This window comes from Aythya ferina (assembly GCF_964211825.1).
Source record: "Aythya ferina genome assembly, contig: HAP1_SCAFFOLD_130, whole genome shotgun sequence".
In the NCBI taxonomy this organism is placed as follows: domain Eukaryota; kingdom Metazoa; phylum Chordata; class Aves; order Anseriformes; family Anatidae; genus Aythya; species Aythya ferina.
In genome coordinates, this window is record NW_028181395.1 from 332,699 (window position 1) to 357,150 (window position 24,452).

A 24,452-nucleotide genomic window follows, 5' to 3' on the forward strand; every position below is an offset into this window, starting at 1 on the left:
GGTAAGGAAAAAGTAAAGGTAAGGATTTGGGTAATGGTAAGGGTGAGAAGGGTTAGGGTAAGGGTTACGGTAAGGGTTAGGTAACGCAGTGTACAACCTGGGACGTCACACGCAGAGCTGCCTCTGGCAAGGTGAGTGAGGAACAGATGTAGCAGTTGTTGTGTTGTAGGTCTCACTGTTCCTCTAAGCATCCCCTCTGTCTTTTAGAGGTGTTGTAGCTGTTTGAAGAGGGTAGATTGAAGCATCTGCCTCGGGGGCTGGTAAGCGGCAGAGGTAAGGGAGCAGATGAGAGTAACTTACCTAGTTGTGCTGTGTCTTTGGATGCTGCATCGGCCTATGCGTTTCTTTTTCTTTCACAGGTGTCTCGCACAGGCTCAAAGGAGCAAACTGCACTCTGAAGAGCTGTGTAAGAAGAGGGGCTGGTCATGAGCTGGGTTGGAGCAGAATGACCAAGTAGCACAAGGTGACTATGAAAGGTGTCCGTCTTGCTTTGCAGGTGCCGTGGCAGGCTCTCCACAGAAGTGGATAAGGATATGAGATAAGGCCAGAGAGCGACAAGGAGCGGCACGTGCAGGGATGGTTTTGAAGTGCTGCGGTGGCTTACTCTTCTGTTCATCAGGTGCCACAGGCAAGGTGGGTTGTAACATCAGTCGTTATATTTGCATGAAAGCAGTTCACTTGAATGCCACAGTGCATCTGAGTAGGGTGTTCTAGCAGAACAAGCTTGTCTGGCACAGCGGTGCCTGATGGCAGTGTGTTTCCTCAGGTGAAGAGGTGCCTGAAGCCCCATCCTATCTAGCCTGCACACAATTATCTGAGAATGAAAGCTGCTTTCCAGTAATTCAGAAAGCCAAGTTACGTCTCAGCCTTGAGCATCTCGGGCTTTTGGGCCTGTCTGTAACATTTGGCACCAGCACTAATACTTTTTTTGGCATATGTTTAGCGTTTGGGGCCTGTGTCTGGGATTTGGGCCCTGTCTCGAACCACTGGGGCTTTGTCCTGGGTTTTGGAGCCTGCCTCTAGAGTTCAGGGCCTGTGATTAGGCTTTTGGGGTCTGTGTCTGGGGGCCGGTATCTGGGGGCAAGGGGGGAGCTGCTTGTAGACCCTTGGGGCCGGCATTGAGGGGGTTGGGAGCTGACTCTACACCTTTGGGGCCTGCTTCTGGGGGCGGGGGGGGGTTGAGACCAGCATCTGGGGGAGGGGTGGGAGCTCTTTGTATTCCTTTGGAGCCTGTGTCGGGGGGCGGGGGGGGAAGGGGAGGGTTGGTTGGGAGGTGCTTGTACACTGTTGGAGCCTGGGTTGAGGGAGGAGGTTTGGAGCTGCTTCTACACCTTTGGGCCTGGCATCGGGGGTAGGGGGTTGGGTGCTGGTTGTAGGGGCCTGTGTTTGGGGGGGGGGGCTTGGGACCTGCGTCTGGGGGAGGGGTGGGAGCTGCTTGTACACCTTTGGGGCCTGCATGTGTGGGGGGTCAGGGCCTGTGTCTAGCGGGCTGGGAACTGCTTGTACAATGTAGGAATCTGTTTCTGCAGGGTGGCTGGGAGCTGTTTGTACAACTTTGGGGCCAGCATCTGGGGGTGGCTGGGAGCTGCCTGTACACTGTAGGGGCCTGTGTTTGTGGGGGCCTTGGGGGCCTCCCTCGGGCGGGGGGGGGAGGAGGGTTGGGAACTGCTTGTATAGGGTAGGGGGCCTGCCTGGCAGGGGTTAGGAGCTGCTTGTAGAATTTGGGTCGCTGTGTCTGGGGGGGCGGTTGGGGCCTGTGTCTCAGGGGTGTTGGGAACTGGTTGTACACCTTTGGGTCCTGTCTCGGGGGGGAGCTACTTGTACACTTTTGGGGTCTGTATTTGAGGGGGGTTGGGAGCTGCTTGTGCACTTTTGGACCTATGTTTAGGCTGGTTGGGAGTTGCTCATGCATTCTAGGTGCCTCCCTTTTGAAAAGGGTTGGGGCCTGCATCTGTGGGTGGTTGGGAGCTGCTTGTACACTATAGGGGCCATGGTCTTGGAGGGGGGTCTGGGCTGTTTATACACCTTTGTGGCCTGTGTTTGGGGGGGGGGGGGGTGGGCCTGTGCCTGGGGAAGTTGGGAGCTGTTTGTTCACTCTAGGAGCCTCCATTTGGGGGTCTTTGGGGCCTCCCTTTGAGGGGGAGGGAGTTGGGAGTTGGTTGTACACCTCCGCATCCCGTGTCTTGGGGGGGGTGGGGGGAGTGGGACCGGTCTCTGAAGGGGCGGGTTGTGAGCTGCTTGTACACCTGTGTCGGGGGGAGGGTAGGGGGGTTGGCGGGGGTCGGGTCCGGGTCTTGGGCCAGTGTCTGGGTGGAGTCCAGTTCTTGGGAGGGGGTGGTGGGGTAGGAGCTGCTTGTGGGCAGTTGGGGTCTGCATCTGGGTGTGGTTGGTGCCTGCTTCTGTTGGCAGTTTGGGGCCTGCTTGTAGACTTGTGCAGCCTGGGTTTGGGGGCTTTTCTGTAACGTTTGGGGCCTGCATTTTTGCTTTGGGATGCATCTTGAGCTTTTGAGGCCTAGCAGTAGCATTTGGGGCCTGCATCTGGGGCTTTTCTGTAGCATTTTGGTTGCGTATTTGTGATTTGGGGCCTGTATCGTGGGTTTTGCCTTTTTTGTAGTTTCCATCTTTGTGTGTGTGTGTTTCGTTGTTGGTTGTCTGGGGTTAGGGGCAGTTTGGGGTTTGGATTAAGGTCAGTGTCATTAGCGTTAGGGGGTTGATAATAAGGGTTAGGGTTGTGGTTAGAGTTGTTAGGTTTAAGGGGAATAAGGATTTCAGGGTAAGGGGATCAAGGTTGTGGGAATAAAAATGTTGTTTTTGCGCAGTTACATCCTGTAGAGGGAAGGAAGGTGGTATTGAGATATGCTTGCAGTGATAAGACAGCTTAACAGTGTGAAAGGAGTTCATCTGATTCGTGTCAATATGGAACAATGCTAGGGCCGCATGATATGATGAAAAGTCTGAGAAAACCAGAGTGGTTAATATATATAGTTCTTGAATCTTGCAAAGGAATGGTCCATCAATTCGGGTCAATAGGGGATAAGAGAACAAAGGGGTTTCAGAATAACTGCTAACTATTACAACTGTTGCATGGGACACTATGCAAGTGTCTGCCATCCAGCCAAGATGGACAAAGGAGATGGACAAGAGAAAAGCCTGGGAGGAAGACTACGAGCCTTCAGTACGAGCGGCCCCCAGAGGGACCACCGGAGACTGATAACGCCTGCACCAGTGGGAGGGTTTGGATTCTGGGAACTAATTAGAATAACCCTGCCTTTTGTAGAAGTAGTAATGAATATGTATTAGCCTAGCAGCATAAAAACCAGCCGCCTGATGTAACTTGTGTGCGTCTTGGTGGAGCAGAGACTCCTGGCGCACCCAGCGCTGCTTGCTTACCTCTATTCAATTAATAAATTGTAAATTTCAATTGCAATCCTATTTGGGACCCAGTCATTTATTACAAGCGGGCGCTCGTCCGGGAGGGCTTTGGTTCCTGATTTCTGGTTTGATCTAGGAGAGGCACCCCCACCATTTGGTGGCTGCTGTTTGAGTCAGGTCGGAACTAATGGCATCTTGAACCTGAATAAAGGTAAGCAAAGTTTCTGATTCTTTTTTTCAGCTCCCTTGCCAGCTGCAGCACTATATTTTGCCCATAATTGTGTGCGTGAAGATCCGAACGAAGATGACGGAGTCGTAAGCATTTAAAGCGTATACCGTTCGGTTGGGTGGGGTTCGGTTGCCTGTGTGTGTAAGAGTGTGACTGAGATGGAACTTAGTTCCGAAGCGATTGTGAAGGTCTTCTAACCGCGTTTTCAATCTCCCACGAGGGACGTGGCCGGTGAAGGACCGAAGGGATTCCTATAGGATTTGTGGGTGTGTGATAGGTCCTCGACCCCCTGCAAGACACTCTTACTAAGGTAACCAAGGGCTGTGGGAATTGCCAGAGTAAAATTCCTAGATGGGTCAGACAAAATCGAAGACCAGAGACCAGAAGAAAGGGAGAAATTACCAGTCATACCACCAGAAAGTCCATTAGGAATAACGATTCGAAATTGGAATGATAGGGACCCCAGAAAAGGAAAAAGTAAATTAAAAATGGTCCAGTATTGTGTGACAGAATGGCCAAAGGAGCCTTTAAGACTACATGTCTTTTGGCCTGTTTTTGGATCCTTCGAAGACTGGATTTGCCAGGCCTTAAATATCCATGTTAATTCAAAGGAACCTTTTAGCCAGGAAGAAAGTGATTATGCAGGATTATGGATCAGGAGGACTTCACGTCCTTTTCCAGCCTCAATATTTACACTAAAAGCAGGTAAGAAATTTGAAGAACAAGAAGAACATGAAAAAGAAAAAGAAGATAAACGTGAGCCGTTGGATAAGCTACCACCTCCATATCCTAACAATCCACCCCCGGCGGCTCCCCCTCCGGTGGCTGTGGTATCGCCACCAGTACCACCGTTGCCCCAGCTTCCACCACCAACAGCACCAGAATTAGACCGACCTCCGGCCGCATGCAGGAGAAGTAGGACGGATGTATCTGAGAGGGCTTCTCTATATCCCTTAAGGGAGGTAACTGGTGTATAACTGGTGCGCGTCTTGGTGGAGCAGAGACTCCCGGCGTACCCAGCACTGTTTGCTTACCTCTATTCATTCAGTGAATTGTAAACTTTGATTGTAATCCTATTTGGGACTTTTATTTATTATAACAGACAACCTTGTAAAATGCAGACAACCAGAATCCTTACAGCAATTAGGTGGAAATCACGGCGTAAGAAACATTACCACCTCAAAGAGTAAAAACCTCAAAAGAAATGTGACTTGTAACAGGCCAGCAGCTGTGTATTTTCTGTGAAGCACCAGCTAGATTATGAACCTTGAATAGCACAGTTAAAGGGGAAACAGGGGAGGGTCCCGGTCCTCGGCAGAAAAAAAAAAGTGTATAAACTGTGTATGGAATTAGTAGGCACCCTCCTGCTTGTGGGACACCCACCATTGTAATCTCGAATAATAATGCTACTGTACTGAGATCCTCGACTCAGCCTATGCTATTTGCTACAGATAAGACAATGAACAAACATTTATGGTGTATTACCCTAAGTTTTTGGGTTAGGGTTTTTTGTGTCTTAATGTTTTGGGGTTAGGGTTTGGAGCGCCCTAAGTTTTTGGGCTAGGGCTTTGAGCATTCCTAACGTTTTGGGTTGGGTTTGGGTTTTGAGCATCCTAAGATTTTGGGTTGGGGGTTTTAGGCATAGGTCTTCAGGGGTTTAGTGTGGTAAATAGTTTGGGTTAGGTCTGTAGGGGTTTCGAGGTTTTTTTGGATGTTAGGGCTTGAGGCTTTTTTCGTAAGGGCGGTGAGGGTTCCAGTGAGTGCTGGTAAATGCAGTTCTCGAGCACTCGGCCTGTGATTGGCCATGCTGGCTGTGCGGGGAATGCTGGTAGGTGTAGTTTTCCGGCACTGGGAGGCCATGTTGTGTGCCCAGAGCATTCCGGGAGATGTAGTTCTCGGGACTCCGGACTTCCGGGAGGCCATGTTGCGTACCCAGAGTATGCCGGGAAATGTAGTTTTCAGATTCGGGACTTACGGAAGGCCATGATGAATGCCCAGAGCATACCGGGAGATGTAGTTCTCGGGAACTAGGGTTAGGGGCTAGGGCTGGGGCTAGAGTTAGGGTTTCGGGTGAAGGTTGGGGTTGGGGGTTATTGTTAGGCTTAGAGGGTTAGGGTTAGGCTTAGAGGGTTAGGGTTAGGGATAGGTTAGGGGTAGGTTTAGAGGGTTAGGGTGAGGGTTAGGGGTTAGGGGTTGGGGTTGTGGTTAGGGTTAGAGTAAGGGTTAGGGTGAGAGTATTAGGGTTAGGGTTTGGGTTCAGATTAGGGTACGGGTAAGGGTTAGGGCAAGGGTAAGTGTTAGGGTAAGGCTAAGGGTAAGGGTTAGGGTAAGGCTGAGGGTGAGGATAAGGTTTAGGGAAAGGGTTAGGTTTAGGGTAAGGATTAGGGTAAGGGTAAGGATTAGGGTTAGGTTTGGGGTAAGAATAAGGGTAAGCTAATGGTTAGGATAAGGGTAAGGGTTAGGGTAAAGGTTTTCATTTGTAAAAGCTGAAGCAGATGTTCTACTCCTAGTTTTTTCTTTATACGTAAATAAAAGTTTGAGCTAATTCCAGTTGGAAGAGTTCCAATTACTTGCTTGGTCATAATGTCTTTTAATATTGAAAGCTGCAGCAAAAGCATGGGGATTTTTGCTTCTAGAAACACCTTACTTCTCTTGTCTGCACTATGTATGCTTTTGAGCTAAAACTAATTAAAAAATGAAAAGAAAAATCACACACACACCAAAAAAAAAAAAAAACAAACACAGCTGCTGCTGCTGCTGCTCTCTTCCTACTTCCTTGTGCTTTGCCCCTTCCCTTCCCAGGTGATTGGATTTGGGTGCTAGTCGGGGCCAAATGGTATGTGAGTCCCAGGCATCCCCTCAGAGAGCTCATTCTGCTTGGGCTGCTCTTTGGGGTGTTTGTTTTTCCTTCGGTCAGTTGCAGGCTTCTTCAGGTGGATGAGAGTTTATGGACTGATGCGTTTCCAAGTAGCGAGGGGTACGCACATCTTTTTGAGGTAACAGCTAGTAGGATCTGTTAGAATAATGTAGTACTTGGTGCCTTTATTGCATGCAGTTCTTTATCAGGTGAGTAACTGTTGCGAGTAACTGAAGTCAATGTTACTTGGTGTGTTTGCTATGCAGTGCCTGTGCGGACTATTGCACGAGACACAGCTTTCTGACATCTGGCCCAGCAACTACTAAATAAGGGGAGGGGAGAAGCTGAAGAACGACCAAAGGACAAAGCCTGGGAGGAAGACTACGAGCCTTCAGTACGAGCGGCCCCCAGAGGGACCACCGGAGACTGATAACGCCTGCACCAGTGGGAGGGTTTGGATTCTGGGAACTAATTAGAATAACCCTGCCTTTTGTAGAAGTAGTAATGAATATGTATTAGCCTAGCAGCATAAAAACCAGCCGCCTGATGTAACTTGTGTGCGTCTTGGTGGAGCAGAGACTCCTGGCGCACCCAGCGCTGCTTGCTTACCTCTATTCCTTTAATAAATCATAAACATTAATTGTAAGCCTATTTGGGACTCGGTCATTTATTACAAGTGGGACCTCCCGATGGGTGGAAGCTGTCGGGATAGCTCGGGATGCTGAGGCGTGGTGCTGCAAGGAGGTTGGTGGTCGGTGGCGCCCTGGGGCAGGCCGAATTGGGAGGGGGCGAGGCGGCGGGTGGTCGGTGGCTTCTGTGGAAAAGGCGCTTGTATGGGGGGGCTGCGCATTCAGAGGAACCTTGACAGGCTGCAGATAGGGGCAGGCAGGAACCTTTTGAAGTTCAGGAGAGGGAAATGCCAAGCCCTACCCCTAGGGAGAAACACCTCTGTTTACCAGCACTGGCTAGCTCGATACTGAATAAGCATTTCTTCATGGAAGGGGTGCTTTGCTATTAGAACAGGCTGCCCGGGGAAGTGGTAAGAGACCCGATCCTTAAAAGTATTGAAGAGACATGTGGACATAGCCCGGGAGTCCGGCCTCCGGCAGGGCGGGAGCTGGCTCTTCCGAGCCCCTGTGCTCCGGTCTTGTGCGACGCGTTTGCAAGCAGCACCGGGTGCCGGGTCCGACATCGGACGGTTCGGGGACGGCGATTCCGGGGCCGTCGGCTAGCGGGGGCCGGCTATGTCGTGTCCCGGGGATCCGACTTCAGGGGGCGTGGGGGCCGGCCGTGCAGTGAAGCGGGGGGCTGGCGTCCGCCGGCTTCCCAGAGAGCGGGCTTTCGGTGCCGTGCGGTTCGGTGGCCGGCCGTCCCGAAACCCTGGGCACCGGTCTTGTGCTAGACTCCGCGGGCTCCGGGGCCGAACTCGGCTTCTCGGGGCCGGCGGTCGCGGTGTCCAGGTGTCCCGCCTCGGGCGGCGCGGGGCCGGCTGTCCCTAGCAGCTGGGTTCCCAAGAGCTTCTGGGCTCCCAAGCGTCGCCCAAGACCGGATCCCAGAGAATCGGGACGGCCGGCCGCACCGCTGCGACTAGCACAAGCGTCTCCCGACAACGGAGCCCAGGAGCTTGCGAGGGTCAGATTCCGCGCCCCGGGATAGAGAAACGGGGAGCGCGGGTCGGCCGGCCGCAGCTTCGCACGGGACCGAACCCCCTGTCTCCGGCACGGCCAGACCCCGAGCCGGCAGACAGCAGCCTCCCGCTTCACGGCACAGTCGGCCCCCAACCCGCCCGAGTTCTGATCGCCGGGACACGGGACAGCCGGCCGCGCCGCCCGAGGCCGGACACCTGGAGCCCGGGACCGCCGTCCCTGACAAAGCCAAAGTCGGACCCGGACCCCGCTGCGGCTAGCACACGCGTCGCCCAGGACCGCAGCCTACGACCTCGGGACGGTCGCATCCCGCGCCTCCGGCAGGAGCTACCCGGGAGGGCAGGACGGCCTGCCGCAGCTCCGCAAGAGACCGAACCTGCTGGATTCCGGGACGGCCAGAGCCCGAGCCGGTGGGCAGCAGCCTCCCGCTTCACGGCTCGGCAGGCACCCACGTCGCCCGACTTCGGACCCACGGGACAGCCGGCACCCGCGCCGCCGGAGGCCGGACACACGGGCCTCGGCATCGCCGTCCCCGAACCGCACGAAGTCACACACGGTCTCCGGTGCGTCCAGCACACGCATCGCAAAGACCGGAGCCCAGATTATAGGATCAGCCAGCCCCGCGCCGCCCGAGGTCGGACCGGGAACCCGGTGCGCTTGGCACATGCGTCGCCCAAGAACGGCACCCAGGGCCGCGGGATGGTCGTGCGTCACTCAGCCCGAGTTCGGACCCCCGGAACACAGGACAACTGGCACCCGCGCCACCGGAGGACAGAATCCCGTGCCCCGGGATTGTGTTGTATTTTCTCCCCCTCCCTCTTTGACGAGAGGGGGAGTGAGGGAGCGCTTGTGGTGGAGCTCGGCTGCCCACCTGAGTAAAACCACCACTGTCCTTTTTGGCGCCCAACGTGGGGCTCGAGGGTTGAGATAACAGTAGTATTGATTGAAGTATTTACAACTAACATATTGGTTGTCATAATGCTCGGTTTTCTGGTAATACTTTTCTGTGTGGATATGTTGTATGTAGCCCACTCTGTTTTCTTTTTTCCTTTACATCCGATCGGAGAAAATGTTGAAGTCTGTGCTTGTTTTTTTAACATGTTGTGCTGTAACATACTGGCCTTCAGTTTGGTTTGGTATTCAAGCCCGGCATTGTTATCCTCCTGGTCTCCTGGAGATTATATTATTGACAATATTAAGAATTACAGTGCCTTCTTTTTTGCTCCCAGCAGTCAATCAGTGAATAATATCGGGTGTGGTGCCTTCTACTTTTCTCCCTGTGGGCTAATTACAGCAGCCTTTCAGTATCTTGGATACCCCTGGTGAGATATTATCCTCATATACTAGGTGTAGTGTTTGTCTTCTTCCCCAAGGCAAAGCAGTTTATTAAGAATATTATCCAGGGACCTGTCCCCAGACAAAGTTGTGGGTGGCAAGGTGTGTGGGGGGATTTGGGCAGGTACCTATCACGGTTTTCTCCTCCAATGGTTCTAAATTTCACCCCTGAACAAGTACAAAATCCAAGAAAGTTGTTAGAATGTTTGAAAGATGTATGCCCTGACCCTGGCAATACTAGAGAACTCCTCTAGCTGGCTGCTCTCTGCTGGGGTCTGGCTTACGCCTATCAGATGTCAATTAACATTGCCCAGCACCCTCAAGGGGATAGGGAGGTTCTTGAATTTGATGATGAGACAGCACACACTGTGATCACCCCAGAGGACCGACCATCTTTGGTATCAGTCGCCCCCGTAGTAAAGACAAAACAGTGGAAACGGAGATCAGGTCGTTTAGTAAGGGAAGGAGCGCCTCCTATGGATGAGGGAGAAGAGGAAAAGGCAAGCGGCTCTAAAGCAGCGTTATCACGGCAACATCACGAAGAAGAGACTGAAATCATAGATGAATCAGAAACTACTCGGTCTCTATCCTTGAGTGAGCTGCGAGAAATACGAAAAGCCTTCAGTCGCCGTCCAGGTGAGCACATCCTCACTTGGCTGCTTCGACGCTGGGATAGTGGGGCCAATACCCAACAGCTAGAAGGCAACGAAGCCAAGCAGCTGGGATGCCACAAGCCTCTGGGAAGATTGAGAGGTACAATGGACTGTTAAAAACTATGCTGCGAGCATTGGGTGCTGCGACATGGAAATATTAGGATATAAACCTACCAGAGGCCACTTGCTTAGTTAACAACAGGGGGTCTGAAAGCCGTGCTGGTCCTGCTGAAACAAAACCACTACACACTGTGGGAGAAGCTAAAGTCACTGTAGTGCATGTGGGGAAGTGGATGGGGAAGGCGGTGTGGGTTGCCCCTGCCATGGGAAAAGGCAAACCCACTCGTGGGATTGTCTTTGCCCAAGGTCCAGGGTATACCTGGTGGGTGATGCAGAAAGATGGGGATATCAAGTGTGTGCCTCAAGGAGATTTAACACTGGGAGAAAATTAATCTGTCATCCAAGTTATGTGTTGTAGGAGGACACTGCAGAACCAATGAAAGGTCAAATTTGCAAGGAACCAGGCAAGTGCAACAGTGATGTGAGCTAAGCTGGTGCTGGTGTCAAGAAAACCAACTTCGCCTGCCCTGAGTGACCACTTTGACAGATGATGGTGAAACCATCAACAGTTTTTTATGAGCATTTTGGGAAAATACCTATAGAATAAAGAGAAGTACAGACATAAAAATGCTTCAATGGACAGAAAACTATGGTGATGAGACCATCTATATACTAAACTGTACCTGATTGTGACACAAATGTTATGGAATAAGGGGTGGAAGTTGTGTTGCGTCTGTCTGAGCTGGAGTCACCGTTTCCCTGCAGCAGCCCGCACAGTGCTGTACTCTGCACTCGTAGCTGGAACAACACTGAAATCACTCCAGTGTTGTGCCTATTGCTGCATAGTGCTGGCACAGCATCAGGACTCTTTCCAAGTCCCTAAGAGCCAGGCACGAGTGCCGGCTGTCCCGTGTTCCGGGGGTCCGAACTCGGGCTGCGTGACGCACGACCATCCCGCGGCCCTGGGTGCCGTTCTTGGGCGACGCATGTGCCAAGCGCACCGGGTTCCCGGTCCGACCTCGGGCGGCGCGGGGCTGGCTGATCCTATAATCTGGGCTCCGGTCTTTGCGATGCGTGTGCTGGACGCACCGGAGACCGTGTGTGACTTCGTGCGGTTCGGGGACGGCGATGCCGAGGCCCGTGTGTCCGGCCTCCGGCGGCGCGGGTGCCGGCTGTCCCGTGGGTCCGAAGTCGGGCGACGTGGGTGCCTGCCGAGCCGTGAAGCGGGAGGCTGCTGCCCACCGGCTCGGGCTCTGGCCGTCCCGGAATCCAGCAGGTTCGGTCTCTTGCGGAGCTGCGGCAGGCCGTCCTGCCCTCCCGGGTAGCTCCTGCCGGAGGCGCGGGATGCGACCGTCCCGAGGTCGTAGGCTGCGGTCCTGGGCGACGCGTGTGCTAGCCGCAGCGGGGTCCGGGTCCGACTTTGGCTTTGTCAGGGACGGCGGTCCCGGGCTCCAGGTGTCCGGCCTCGGGCGGCGCGGCCGGCTGTCCCGTGTCCCGGCGATCAGAACTCGGGCGGGTTGGGGGCCGACTGTGCCGTGAAGCGGGAGGCTGCTGTCTGCCGGCTCGGGGTCTGGCCGTGCCGGAGACAGGGGGTTCGGTCCCGTGCGAAGCTGCGGCCGGCCGACCCGCGCTCCCCGTTTCTCTATCCCGGGGCGCGGAATCTGACCCTCGCAAGCTCCTGGGCTCCGTTGTCGGGAGACGCTTGTGCTAGTCGCAGCGGTGCGGCCGGCCGTCCCGATTCTCTGGGATCCGGTCTTGGGCGACGCTTGGGAGCCCAGAAGCTCTTGGGAACCCAGCTGCTAGGGACAGCCGGCCCCGCGCCGCCCGAGGCGGGACACCTGGACACCGCGACCGCCGGCCCCGAGAAGCCGAGTTCGGCCCCGGAGCCCGCGGAGTCTAGCACAAGACCGGTGCCCAGGGTTTCGGGACGGCCGGCCACCGAACCGCACGGCACCGAAAGCCCGCTCTCTGGGAAGCCGGCGGACGCCAGCCCCCCGCTTCACTGCACGGCCGGCCCCCACGCCCCCTGAAGTCGGATCCCCGGGACACGACATAGCCGGCCCCCGCTAGCCGACGGCCCCGGAATCGCCGTCCCCGAACCGTCCGATGTCGGACCCGGCACCCGGTGCTGCTTGCAAACGCGTCGCACAAGACCGGAGCACAGGGGCTCGGAAGAGCCAGCTCCCGCCCTGCCGGAGGCCGGACTCCCGGGCTATGTCCACATGTCTCTTCAATACTTTTAAGGATCGGGTCTCTTACCACTTCCCCGGGCAGCCTGTTCTAATAGCAAAGCACCCCTTCCATGAAGAAATGCTTATTCAGTATCGAGCTAGCCAGTGCTGGTAAACAGAGGTGTTTCTCCCTAGGGGTAGGGCTTGGCATTTCCCTCTCCTGAACTTCAAAAGGTTCCTGCCTGCCCCTATCTGCAGCCTGTCAAGGTTCCTCTGAATGCGCAGCCCCCCCATACAAGCGCCTTTTCCACAGAAGCCACCGACCACCCGCCGCCTCGCCCCCTCCCAATTCGGCCTGCCCCAGGGCGCCACCGACCACCAACCTCCTTGCAGCACCACGCCTCAGCATCCCGAGCTATCCCGACAGCTTCCACCCATCGGGAGGTCCCACTTGTAATAAATGACCGAGTCCCAAATAGGCTTACAATTAATGTTTATGATTTATTAAAGGAATAGAGGTAAGCAAGCAGCGCTGGGTGCGCCAGGAGTCTCTGCTCCACCAAGACGCACACAAGTTACATCAGGCGGCTGGTTTTTATGCTGCTAGGCTAATACATATTCATTACTACTTCTACAAAAGGCAGGGTTATTCTAATTAGTTCCCAGAATCCAAACCCTCCCACTGGTGCAGGCGTTATCAGTCTCCGGTGGTCCCTCTGGGGGCCGCTCGTACTGAAGGCTCGTAGTCTTCCTCCCAGGCTTTGTCCTTTGGTCGTTCTTCAGCTTCTCCCCTCCCCTTATTTAGTAGTTGCTGGGCCAGATGTCAGAAAGCTGTGTCTCGTGCAATAGTCCGCACAGGCACTGCATAGCAAACACACCAAGTAACATTGACTTCAGTTACTCGCAACAGTTACTCACCTGATAAAGAACTGCATGCAATAAAGGCACCAAGTACTACATTATTCTAACAGATCCTACTAGCTGTTACCTCAAAAAGATGTGCGTACCCCTCGCTACTTGGAAACGCATCAGTCCATAAACTCTCATCCACCTGAAGAAGCCTGCAACTGACCGAAGGAAAAACAAACACCCCAAAGAGCAGCCCAAGCAGAATGAGCTCTCTGAGGGGATGCCTGGGACTCACATACCATTTGGCCCCGACTAGCACCCAAATCCAATCACCTGGGAAGGGAAGGGGCAAAGCACAAGGAAGTAGGAAGAGAGCAGCAGCAGCTGTGTTTGTTTTTTTTTTTTTTTGGTGTGTGTGTGATTTTTCTTTTCATTTTTTAATTAGTTTTAGCTCAAAAGCATACATAGTGCAGACAAGAGAAGTAAGGTGTTTCTAGAAGCAAAAATCCCCATGCTTTTGCTGCAGCTTTCAATATTAAAAGACATTATGACCAAGCAAGTAATTGGAACTCTTCCAACTGGAATTAGCTCAAACTTTTATTTACGTATAAAGAAAAAACGAGGAGTAGAACATCTGCTCCATCTTTTCCTCTTTCACCTTGCCATAGGCAGCTCTGGCTGTGACGTCCCAGATTGCATACTGTGTTTCAGCTTTAACAAATGAAAACCTTTACCCTAACCCTTACCCTTATCCTAACCATTAGCTTACCCTTATTCTTACCCCAAACCTAACGCTAATCCTTACCCTTACCCTAATCCTTACCCTAAACCTAACCCTTTCCCTAAACCTTATCCTCACCCTAACCCTTACCCTTAGCCTTACCCTAACACTTACCCTTGCCCTAACCCTTACCCGTACCCTAATCTGAACCCAAACCCTAACCCTAATACTCTCACCCTAACCCTTACTCTAACCCTAACCACAACCCCAACCCCTAACCCCTAACCCTCACCCTAACCCTCTAAACCTACCCCTAACCTATCCCTCACCCTAACCCCCTAAGCCTAACCCTAACCCTCTAAGCCTAACAATAACCCCCAACCCCAACCCTCACCCGAAACCCTAACTCTAGCCCCAGCCCTAGCCCCTAACCCTAGTTCCCGAGAACTACATCTCCCGGTATGCTCTGGGCATTCAACATGGCCTCCCGGAAGTCCCGAATCCGAAAACTACATTTCCCGGCATACCATGGGTACGCAACATGGCCTCCCGGAAGTCCGGAGTCCCGAGAACTACATCTCCCGGCATGCTCTGGGCACACAACATGGCCTCCCAGTGCCGGAAAACTACACCTACCAGCATTCCCCGCACAGCCAGCATGGCCAATCACAGGCCGAGTGCTCGAGAACTGCATTTACCAGCACTCACTGGAACCCTCACCGCCCTTACAAAAAAAGCCTCAAGCCCTAACATCCAAAAAACCTCAAAACCCCTACAGACCTAACCCAAACTATTTACCACACTAAACCCCTGAAGACCTATGCCTAAAACCCCCAACCCAAAATCTTAGGATGCTCAAAACCCAAACCCAACCCAAAACGTTAGGAATGCTCAAAGCCCTAGCCCAAAAACTTAGGGCGCTCCAAACCCTAACCCCAAAACATTAAGACGCAAAAAACCCTAACCCAAAAACTTAGGGTAATACACCATAAATGTTTGTTCATTGTCTTTTGCATTATAAAAACAAGGAGTTCTGTTTGAGGAGCGGGAGTTGCGAAAGCTCCCTGCTGAAGTAAGGAGCTGCATAATGCTTGCCTAGACACTATGAAAATACTTTTGCTTAATTTTCTTAAAACCGTTGGGTTTCGTTGGGTTTTCCATGGTCATCATGGTGGAAAAGGGTAAATTGTGGGTTTTGGAGAACATCAGGTAGGTTTAGGGGGACTTTTGGGGTGGATTCATGGTATTTATTTTTTTTTTTCTGTTTTTTTTTTTTTTTTTTTGGGGGGTGATCCCGTTCTTTTTTGGTGTGTTTTTGATGTGTTTTTGGGTCTCCATTAGGTTTTGTTGGGTTCTTGTTGGTCATCATGTTGGAAAAGTGTAAATTGTGGGTTTTGGAGAATATCAGGTGTTTTTAAGTTTTTTTGGGTGGTGTATCTATGGTTTTGGGGGGATTCTTCTGTTTTTTTTTTAGCGTTTTCTTCTGTTTTTGGGGTGGTCCCGTTCTTTTTTGGGGTGTTTTGGACGTGTTTTGGGTTCTCCGTTGGGTTTCGTTGGGTTTTCCATAGTCATCATGGTGGAAAAGGGTAAATTTGTGGGTTTTGGAGAACATCAGGTAGGTTTAGGCTGGTTTTGGGATTGGATCTGTGCTTTTTGGGGATTTTCTTCCAGTTTATGGGTGATCCCTTTCTTTTTTGGGGTGTTTTTGACGTGTTTTGGTGTCTCCTTTTGGGTTTTCGTTTGGTTCATGTTGGTCATCATGGTGAAAATTGTAAATTTTGGGGGGGGGGAATTTTCTTCCAGTTTTGGGGGTGATCCCGTTCTTTTTTGGGGTGTTTTTGACATGTTTTGGGGTCTCTGTTGGGTTTTGTTGGGTTCTTGTTTTTCATCATGTTGGAAAAGTTTAACTTGCATGTTTTGGAGAACATCAGGTAGGTTTAGTGTCGTTTTGGGGTGGATCTATTTTTTTGGGGTTTTCTTTCGTTTTGGGGGGTTATCCCATTCTTTTTTGGGGTGTTTTTGACTTGTTTTGGGGTCTCCGTTGGGTTTTAGTTGGATTCTCGTTGGTCCTTAAGGGAAATGGGAGTGGATTGTGGGTTTTGAAGAAGATCAGGTGAGTTTAGGGTGGTTTTGCGGGGAAATTCATAGTTTTTGGTGTTTTTTCTTCTGATTCAGTTCTTTTTTGGGGTGTTTTTGATGTGTTTTGGGGTCTCCGTTGGTTTTTGTTGTGTTCTTGTTGTTCATCATGGTGAAAACGGGTAAATTGTGGGTATTGGAGAACATCAGGTAGGTTTAGGGGGACTTTTGGGGTGGATCAACGGCTTTTAGGGTTTTCTTCCAGTTTTGGGGGTGATCCCGCTTTTTTTTGTGGTGTTTTTGACGTGTTTTGGGGTTTCCGTTGTGTTTTGTTGATTTCCTAATGTGTTTTAAGTTTGTTGGGAGTGGACTTTGGGATTTGGAGAACATCAGGTAGGTTTAGTGTGGTTTTGGGGTGGATCTATGTTTTTTTGGGGTTTTCTTTCTTTTTTAGGGGTTATCCTGTTCTTGTTTGGGGTGTTTTTGACTTGTTTTGGGGTCTCCGTTGGGTTTTAGTTGGTCCTTAAGGGAAATGGGAGTGGATTGTGGGTTTTGAAGAAGATCAGGTGAGTTTAGGGTGGTTTTGCGGGGAAATTCATAGTTTTTGGTGTTTTTTCTTCTGATTCAGTTCTTTTTTGGGGTGTTTTTGACGTGTTTTGGGGTTTCCGTTGGGTTTCGTTGAGTTCCTAATGGGTTTTATGGTGGTTGGGAGTGGACATTTGGATTTGGAGAACATCAGGTACGTTTAGAGTGTTTTGGGGGTGGATCTATGGTTTTGGGGGATTTTGTTCCAGTTTTGGGGTGATCGAATTCATTTTTGGGGTGTTTCTGACGTGTTTTGGGTTCTTCGTTGGGTTTCGTTGGGTTTTCTGTTGGCATCTTGGTGGAAAAGGGTAAATTGTGGGTTTTGGAGAACTTCAGGTAGGTTTAGGGGGACTTTTGGGGTGGATTCATGGTATTTGGGGTTTTCTTCTGTTTTTTGGGGTGATCCTGTTCTTTTTTGGGCTGTTTTTGACGTGTTTTGGGGTTGTCCGTTGGGTTTTGTTGGGTTCTCGTTGGTCATCATTGTGAAAAAGGGTAAATTGTGGGTTTTGGAGAACATCAGGTAGGCTTAGGGGGACTTTTGGGGTGGATCTATGGCATTTGGGTTTTTCTTCTGTTTTTGGGGGAGATCCTGTTCTTTTTTGTTTTTTGTTTTTTGTTTTTTTTTTTTTTTGACATGTTTTTTGTCTCCATTGGGTTTCGTTGGGTTTTCCATGGTCATCATGGTGGAAAAGGGTAAATTTGTGGGTTTTGGAGAACATCAGGTAGGTTTAGGCTGGTTTTGGGATTGGATCTGTGCTTTTTGGGGATTTTCTTCCAGTTTATGGGTGATCCCTTTCTTTTTTGGGGTGTTTTTGACGTGTTTTGGTGTCTCCTTTTGGGTTTTCGTTTGGTTCATGTTGGTCATCATGGTGAAAATTGTAAATTTTTTGGGGGGGAATTTTCTTCCAGTTTTGGGGGTGATCCCGTTCTTTTTTGGGGTGTTTTTGACATGTTTTGGGGTCTCTGTTGGGTTTTGTTGGTTTCTTGTTTTTCATCATGTTGGAAAAGTTTAACTTGCGTGTTTTGGAGAACATCAGGTAGGTTTAGTGTCGTTTTGGGGTGGATCTATTTTTTTGGGGTTTTCTTTCGTTTTGGGGGGTTATCCCATTCTTTTTTGGGGTGTTTTTGACTTGTTTTGGGGTCTCCGTTGGGTTTTAGTTGGATTCTCGTTGGTCCTTAAGGGAAATGGGAGTGGATTGTGGGTTTTGAAGAAGATCAGGTGAGTTTAGGGTGGTTTTGCGGGGAAATTCATAGTTTTTGGTGTTTTTTCTTCTGATTCAGTTCTTTTTTGGGGTGTTTTTGATGTGTTTTGGGGTCTCCGTTGGTTTTTGTTGTGTTCTTGTTGTTCATCATGGTGAAAACGGGTAAATTGTGGGTATTGAAGAACATCAGGTAGGTTTAGTGTGGTTTTGGGGTGGATCTATGTTTTTTTGGGGTTTTCTTTCTTTTTTAGGGGTTATCCTGTTCTTGTTTGGGGTGTTTTTGACTTGTTTTGGGGTCTCCGTTGGGTTTTAGTTGGATTCTCGTTGGTCCTTAAGGGAAATGGGAGTGGATTGTGGGTTTTGAAGAAGATCAGGTGAGTTTAGGGTGGTTTTGCGGGGAAATTCATAGTTTTTGGTGTTTTTTCTTCTGATTCAGTTCTTTTTTGGGGTGTTTTTGACGTGTTTTGGGGTTTCCGTTGGGTTTCGTTGAGTTCCTAATGGGTTTTATGGTGGTTGGGAGTGGACATTTGGATTTGGAGAACATCAGGTACGTTTAGAGTGGTTTTGGGATTGGATCCGTGCTTTTTGGGTTTTCTTTGGTTTTGGGGGTGATCCTGTTCTTGTTTGGGGTGTTTTTGACGTGTTTTGGGTTCTCCGTTGGGTTTCGTTGTGTTTTCCGTGGTCATCATGGTGGAAAAGTGTAAATTGTGGGTTTTGGAGAACATCAGGTAGGTTTATGAGGACTTTTGGGGCAGATTCATGGTTTTTAGGGTTTTCTTCTGTTTTTTCTAGTGATCCAGTTGGTTTTCGGCGTGTTTTTGACGTGTTTTGTGGTCTCCGTTGGGTTTCGTTGGGTTTTCCGTGGTCATCATGGTGGAAAAGTGTAAATTGTGGGTTTTGGAGAACATCAGGTAGATTTAGGGTGTTTTGGGGGTGGATCTATGGTTTTGGGGGATTTTGTTCCAGTTTTGGGGTGATCGAATTCATTTTTGGGGTGTTTCTGACGTGTTTTGGGTTCTTCGTTGGGTTTCGTTGGGTTTTCTGTTGGCATCTTGGTGGAAAAGGGTAAATTGTGGGTTTTGGAGAACTTCAGGTAGGTTTAGGGGGACTTTTGGGGTGGATTCATGGTATTTGGGGTTTTTTTCTGTTTTTTGGGGTGATCCTGTTCTTTTTTGGGCTGTTTTTGACGTGTTTTGGGGTTGTCCGTTGGGTTTTGTTGGGTTCTCGTTGGTCATCATTGTGAAAAAGGGTAAATTGTGGGTTTTGGAGAACATCAGGTAGGCTTAGGGGGACTTTTGGGGTGGATCTATGGCATTTGGGTTTTTCTTCTGTTTTTGGGGGAGATCCTGTTCTTTTTTTTTTTTTTTTTTTTTTTTTTTTTTTTTTTTTTTGACATGTTTTTTGTCTCCATTGGGTTTCGTTGGGTTTTCCATGGTCATCATGGTGGAAAAGGGTAAATTTGTGGGTTTTGGAGAACATCAGGTAGGTTTAGGCTGGTTTTGGGATTGGATCTGTGCTTTTTGGGGATTTTCTTCCAGTTTATGGGTGATCCCTTTCTTTTTTGGGGTGTTTTTGACGTGTTTTGGTGTCTCCTTTTGGGTTTTCGTTTGGTTCATGTTGGTCATCATGGTGAAAATTGTAAATTTTTGGGGGGGGAATTTTCTTCCAGTTTTGGGGGTGATCCCGTTCTTTTTTGGGGTGTTTTTGACATGTTTTGGGGTCTCTGTTGGGTTTTGTTGGTTTCTTGTTTTTCATCATGTTGGAAAAGTTTAACTTGCGTGTTTTGGAGAACATCAGGTAGGTTTAGTGTCGTTTTGGGGTGGATCTATTTTTTTGGGGTTTTCTTTCGTTTTGGGGGGTTATCCCATTCTTTTTTGGGGTGTTTTTGACTTGTTTTGGGGTCTCCGTTGGGTTTTAGTTGGATTCTCGTTGGTCCTTAAGGGAAATGGGAGTGGATTGTGGGTTTTGAAGAAGATCAGGTGAGTTTAGGGTGGTTTTGCGGGGAAATTCATAGTTTTTGGTGTTTTTTCTTCTGATTCAGTTCTTTTTTGGGGTGTTTTTGATGTGTTTTGGGGTCTCCGTTGGTTTTTGTTGTGTTCTTGTTGTTCATCATGGTGAAAACGGGTAAATTGTGGGTATTGGAGAACATCAGGTAGGTTTAGGGGGACTTTTGGGGTGGATCAACGGCTTTTAGGGTTTTCTTCCAGTTTTGGGGGTGATCCCGCTTTTTTTTGTGGTGTTTTTGACGTGTTTTGGGGTTTCCGTTGTGTTTTGTTGATTTCCTAATGTGTTTTAAGTTTGTTGGGAGTGGACTTTGGGATTTGGAGAACATCAGGTAGGTTTAGTGTGGTTTTGGGGTGGATCTATGTTTTTTTGGGGTTTTCTTTCTTTTTTAGGGGTTATCCTGTTCTTGTTTGGGGTGTTTTTGACTTGTTTTGGGGTCTCCGTTGGGTTTTAGTTGGATTCTCGTTGGTCCTTAAGGGAAATGGGAGTGGATTGTGGGTTTTGAAGAAGATCAGGTGAGTTTAGGGTGGTTTTGCGGGGAAATTCATAGTTTTTGGTGTTTTTTCTTCTGATTCAGTTCTTTTTTGGGGTGTTTTTGACGTGTTTTGGGGTTTCCGTTGGGTTTCGTTGAGTTCCTAATGGGTTTTATGGTGGTTGGGAGTGGACATTTGGATTTGGAGAACATCAGGTACGTTTAGAGTGGTTTTGGGATTGGATCCGTGCTTTTTGGGGTTTTCTTTGGTTTTGGGGGTGATCCTGTTCTTGTTTGGGGTGTTTTTGACGTGTTTTGGGTTCTCCGTTGGGTTTCGTTGTGTTTTCCGTGGTCATCATGGTGGAAAAGTGTAAATTGTGGGTTTTGGAGAACATCAGGTAGGTTTATGAGGACTTTTGGGGCAGATTCATGGTTTTTAGGGTTTTCTTCTGTTTTTTCTAGTGATCCAGTTGGTTTTCGGCGTGTTTTTGACGTGTTTTGTGGTCTCCGTTGGGTTTCGTTGGGTTTTCCGTGGTCATCATGGTGGAAAAGTGTAAATTGTGGGTTTTGGAGAACATCAGGTAGATTTAGGGTGTTTTGGGGGTGGATCTATGGTTTTGGGGGATTTTGTTCCAGTTTTGGGGTGATCGAATTCATTTTTGGGGTGTTTCTGACGTGTTTTGGGTTCTTCGTTGGGTTTCGTTGGGTTTTCTGTTGGCATCTTGGTGGAAAAGGGTAAATTGTGGGTTTTGGAGAACTTCAGGTAGGTTTAGGGGGACTTTTGGGGTGGATTCATGGTATTTGGGGTTTTCTTCTGTTTTTTGGGGTGATCCTGTTCTTTTTTGGGCTGTTTTTGACGTGTTTTGGGGTTGTCCGTTGGGTTTTGTTGGGTTCTCGTTGGTCATCATTGTGAAAAAGGGTAAATTGTGGGTTTTGGAGAACATCAGGTAGGCTTAGGGGGACTTTTGGGGTGGATCTATGGCATTTGGGTTTTTCTTCTGTTTTTGGGGGAGATCCTGTTCTTTTTTGTTTTTTTTTTTTTTTTTTTTTTTTTTTTTTTTTGACATGTTTTTTGTCTCCATTGGGTTTCGTTGGGTTTTCCATGGTCATCATGGTGGAAAAGGGTAAATTTGTGGGTTTTGGAGAACATCAGGTAGGTTTAGGCTGGTTTTGGGATTGGATCTGTGCTTTTTGGGGATTTTCTTCCAGTTTATGGGTGATCCCTTTCTTTTTTGGGGTGTTTTTGACGTGTTTTGGTGTCTCCTTTTGGGTTTTCGTTTGGTTCATGTTGGTCATCATGGTGAAAATTGTAAATTTTTGGGGGGGGAATTTTCTTCCAGTTTTGGGGGTGATCCCGTTCTTTTTTGGGGTGTTTTTGACATGTTTTGGGGTCTCTGTTGGGTTTTGTTGGTTTCTTGTTTTTCATCATGTTGGAAAAGTTTAACTTGCGTGTTTTGGAGAACATCAGGTAGGTTTAGTGTCGTTTTGGGGTGGATCTATTTTTTTGGGGTTTTCTTTCGTTTTGGGGGGTTATCCCATTCTTTTTTGGGGTGTTTTTGACTTGTTTTGGGGTCTCCGTTGGGTTTTAGTTGGATTCTCGTTGGTCCTTAAGGGAAATGGGAGTGGATTGTGGGTTTTGAAGAAGATCAGGTGAGTTTAGGGTGGTTTTGCGGGGAAATTCATAGTTTTTGGTGTTTTTTCTTCTGATTCAGTTCTTTTTTGGGGTGTTTTTGATGTGTTTTGGGGTCTCCGTTGGTTTTTGTTGTGTTCTTGTTGTTCATCATGGTGAAAACGGGTAAATTGTGGGTATTGGAGAACATCAGGTAGGTTTAGGGGGACTTTTGGGGTGGATCAACGGCTTTTAGGGTTTTCTTCCAGTTTTGGGGGTGATCCCGCTTTTTTTTGTGGTGTTTTTGACGTGTTTTGGGGTTTCCGTTGTGTTTTGTTGATTTCCTAATGTGTTTTAAGTTTGTTGGGAGTGGACTTTGGGATTTGGAGAACATCAGGTAGGTTTAGTGTGGTTTTGGGGTGGATCTATGTTTTTTTGGGGTTTTCTTTCTTTTTTAGGGGTTATCCTGTTCTTGTTTGGGGTGTTTTTGACTTGTTTTGGGGTCTCCGTTGGGTTTTAGTTGGATTCTCGTTGGTCCTTAAGGGAAATGGGAGTGGATTGTGGGTTTTGAAGAAGATCAGGTGAGTTTAGGGTGGTTTTGCGGGGAAATTCATAGTTTTTGGTGTTTTTTCTTCTGATTCAGTTCTTTTTTGGGGTGTTTTTGACGTGTTTTGGGGTTTCCGTTGGGTTTCGTTGAGTTCCTAATGGGTTTTATGGTGGTTGGGAGTGGACATTTGGATTTGGAGAACATCAGGTACGTTTAGAGTGGTTTTGGGATTGGATCCGTGCTTTTTGGGGTTTTCTTTGGTTTTGGGGGTGATCCTGTTCTTGTTTGGGGTGTTTTTGACGTGTTTTGGGTTCTCCGTTGGGTTTCGTTGTGTTTTCCGTGGTCATCATGGTGGAAAAGTGTAAATTGTGGGTTTTGGAGAACATCAGGTAGGTTTATGAGGACTTTTGGGGCAGATTCATGGTTTTTAGGGTTTTCTTCTGTTTTTTCTAGTGATCCAGTTGGTTTTCGGCGTGTTTTTGACGTGTTTTGTGGTCTCCGTTGGGTTTCGTTGGGTTTTCCGTGGTCATCATGGTGGAAAAGTGTAAATTGTGGGTTTTGGAGAACATCAGGTAGATTTAGGGTGTTTTGGGGGTGGATCTATGGTTTTGGGGGATTTTGTTCCAGTTTTGGGGTGATCGAATTCATTTTTGGGGTGTTTCTGACGTGTTTTGGGTTCTTCGTTGGGTTTCGTTGGGTTTTCTGTTGGCATCTTGGTGGAAAAGGGTAAATTGTGGGTTTTGGAGAACTTCAGGTAGGTTTAGGGGGACTTTTGGGGTGGATTCATGGTATTTGGGGTTTTCTTCTGTTTTTTGGGGTGATCCTGTTCTTTTTTGGGCTGTTTTTGACGTGTTTTGGGGTTGTCCGTTGGGTTTTGTTGGGTTCTCGTTGGTCATCATTGTGAAAAAGGGTAAATTGTGGGTTTTGGAGAACATCAGGTAGGCTTAGGGGGACTTTTGGGGTGGATCTATGGCATTTGGGTTTTTCTTCTGTTTTTGGGGGAGATCCTGTTCTTTTTTGTTTTTTGTTTTTTTTTTTTTTTTTTTTTTTTGACATGTTTTTTGTCTCCATTGGGTTTCGTTGGGTTTTCCATGGTCATCATGGTGGAAAAGGGTAAATTTGTGGGTTTTGGAGAACATCAGGTAGGTTTAGGCTGGTTTTGGGATTGGATCTGTGCTTTTTGGGGATTTTCTTCCAGTTTATGGGTGATCCCTTTCTTTTTTGGGGTGTTTTTGACGTGTTTTGGTGTCTCCTTTTGGGTTTTCGTTTGGTTCATGTTGGTCATCATGGTGAAAATTGTAAATTTTTGGGGGGGGAATTTTCTTCCAGTTTTGGGGGTGATCCCGTTCTTTTTTGGGGTGTTTTTGACATGTTTTGGGGTCTCTGTTGGGTTTTGTTGGTTTCTTGTTTTTCATCATGTTGGAAAAGTTTAACTTGCGTGTTTTGGAGAACATCAGGTAGGTTTAGTGTCGTTTTGGGGTGGATCTATTTTTTTGGGGTTTTCTTTCGTTTTGGGGGGTTATCCCATTCTTTTTTGGGGTGTTTTTGACTTGTTTTGGGGTCTCCGTTGGGTTTTAGTTGGATTCTCGTTGGTCCTTAAGGGAAATGGGAGTGGATTGTGGGTTTTGAAGAAGATCAGGTGAGTTTAGGGTGGTTTTGCGGGGAAATTCATAGTTTTTGGTGTTTTTTCTTCTGATTCAGTTCTTTTTTGGGGTGTTTTTGATGTGTTTTGGGGTCTCCGTTGGTTTTTGTTGTGTTCTTGTTGTTCATCATGGTGAAAACGGGTAAATTGTGGGTATTGGAGAACATCAGGTAGGTTTAGGGGGACTTTTGGGGTGGATCAACGGCTTTTAGGGTTTTCTTCCAGTTTTGGGGGTGATCCCGCTTTTTTTTGTGGTGTTTTTGACGTGTTTTGGGGTTTCCGTTGTGTTTTGTTGATTTCCTAATGTGTTTTAAGTTTGTTGGGAGTGGACTTTGGGATTTGGAGAACATCAGGTAGGTTTAGTGTGGTTTTGGGGTGGATCTATGTTTTTTTGGGGTTTTCTTTCTTTTTTAGGGGTTATC

At 48.7% G+C, this 24,452-nt stretch overlaps 2 long non-coding RNA genes across 2 annotated transcripts; one reads left to right on the top strand and one right to left on the bottom strand.

Annotated features, from left to right (window-relative positions):
• Positions 1–6,522: 6,522 nt before the first annotated feature.
• On the top strand, positions 6,523–7,109 carry LOC311428727. Its single transcript, XR_014687841.1, has 2 exons — positions 6,523–6,597; positions 6,725–7,109. It is a non-coding gene; the product is annotated as an uncharacterized lncRNA (long non-coding RNA).
• A 5,690-nt stretch (positions 7,110–12,799) lies between these two features.
• LOC311428729 lies at positions 12,800–13,460 on the bottom strand. Its single transcript, XR_014687843.1, has 2 exons — positions 13,312–13,460; positions 12,800–13,184 (listed from the first exon to the last, which is right to left on the bottom strand). It is a non-coding gene; the product is annotated as an uncharacterized lncRNA (long non-coding RNA).
• Between the last annotated feature and the right edge of the window lie 10,992 nt (positions 13,461–24,452).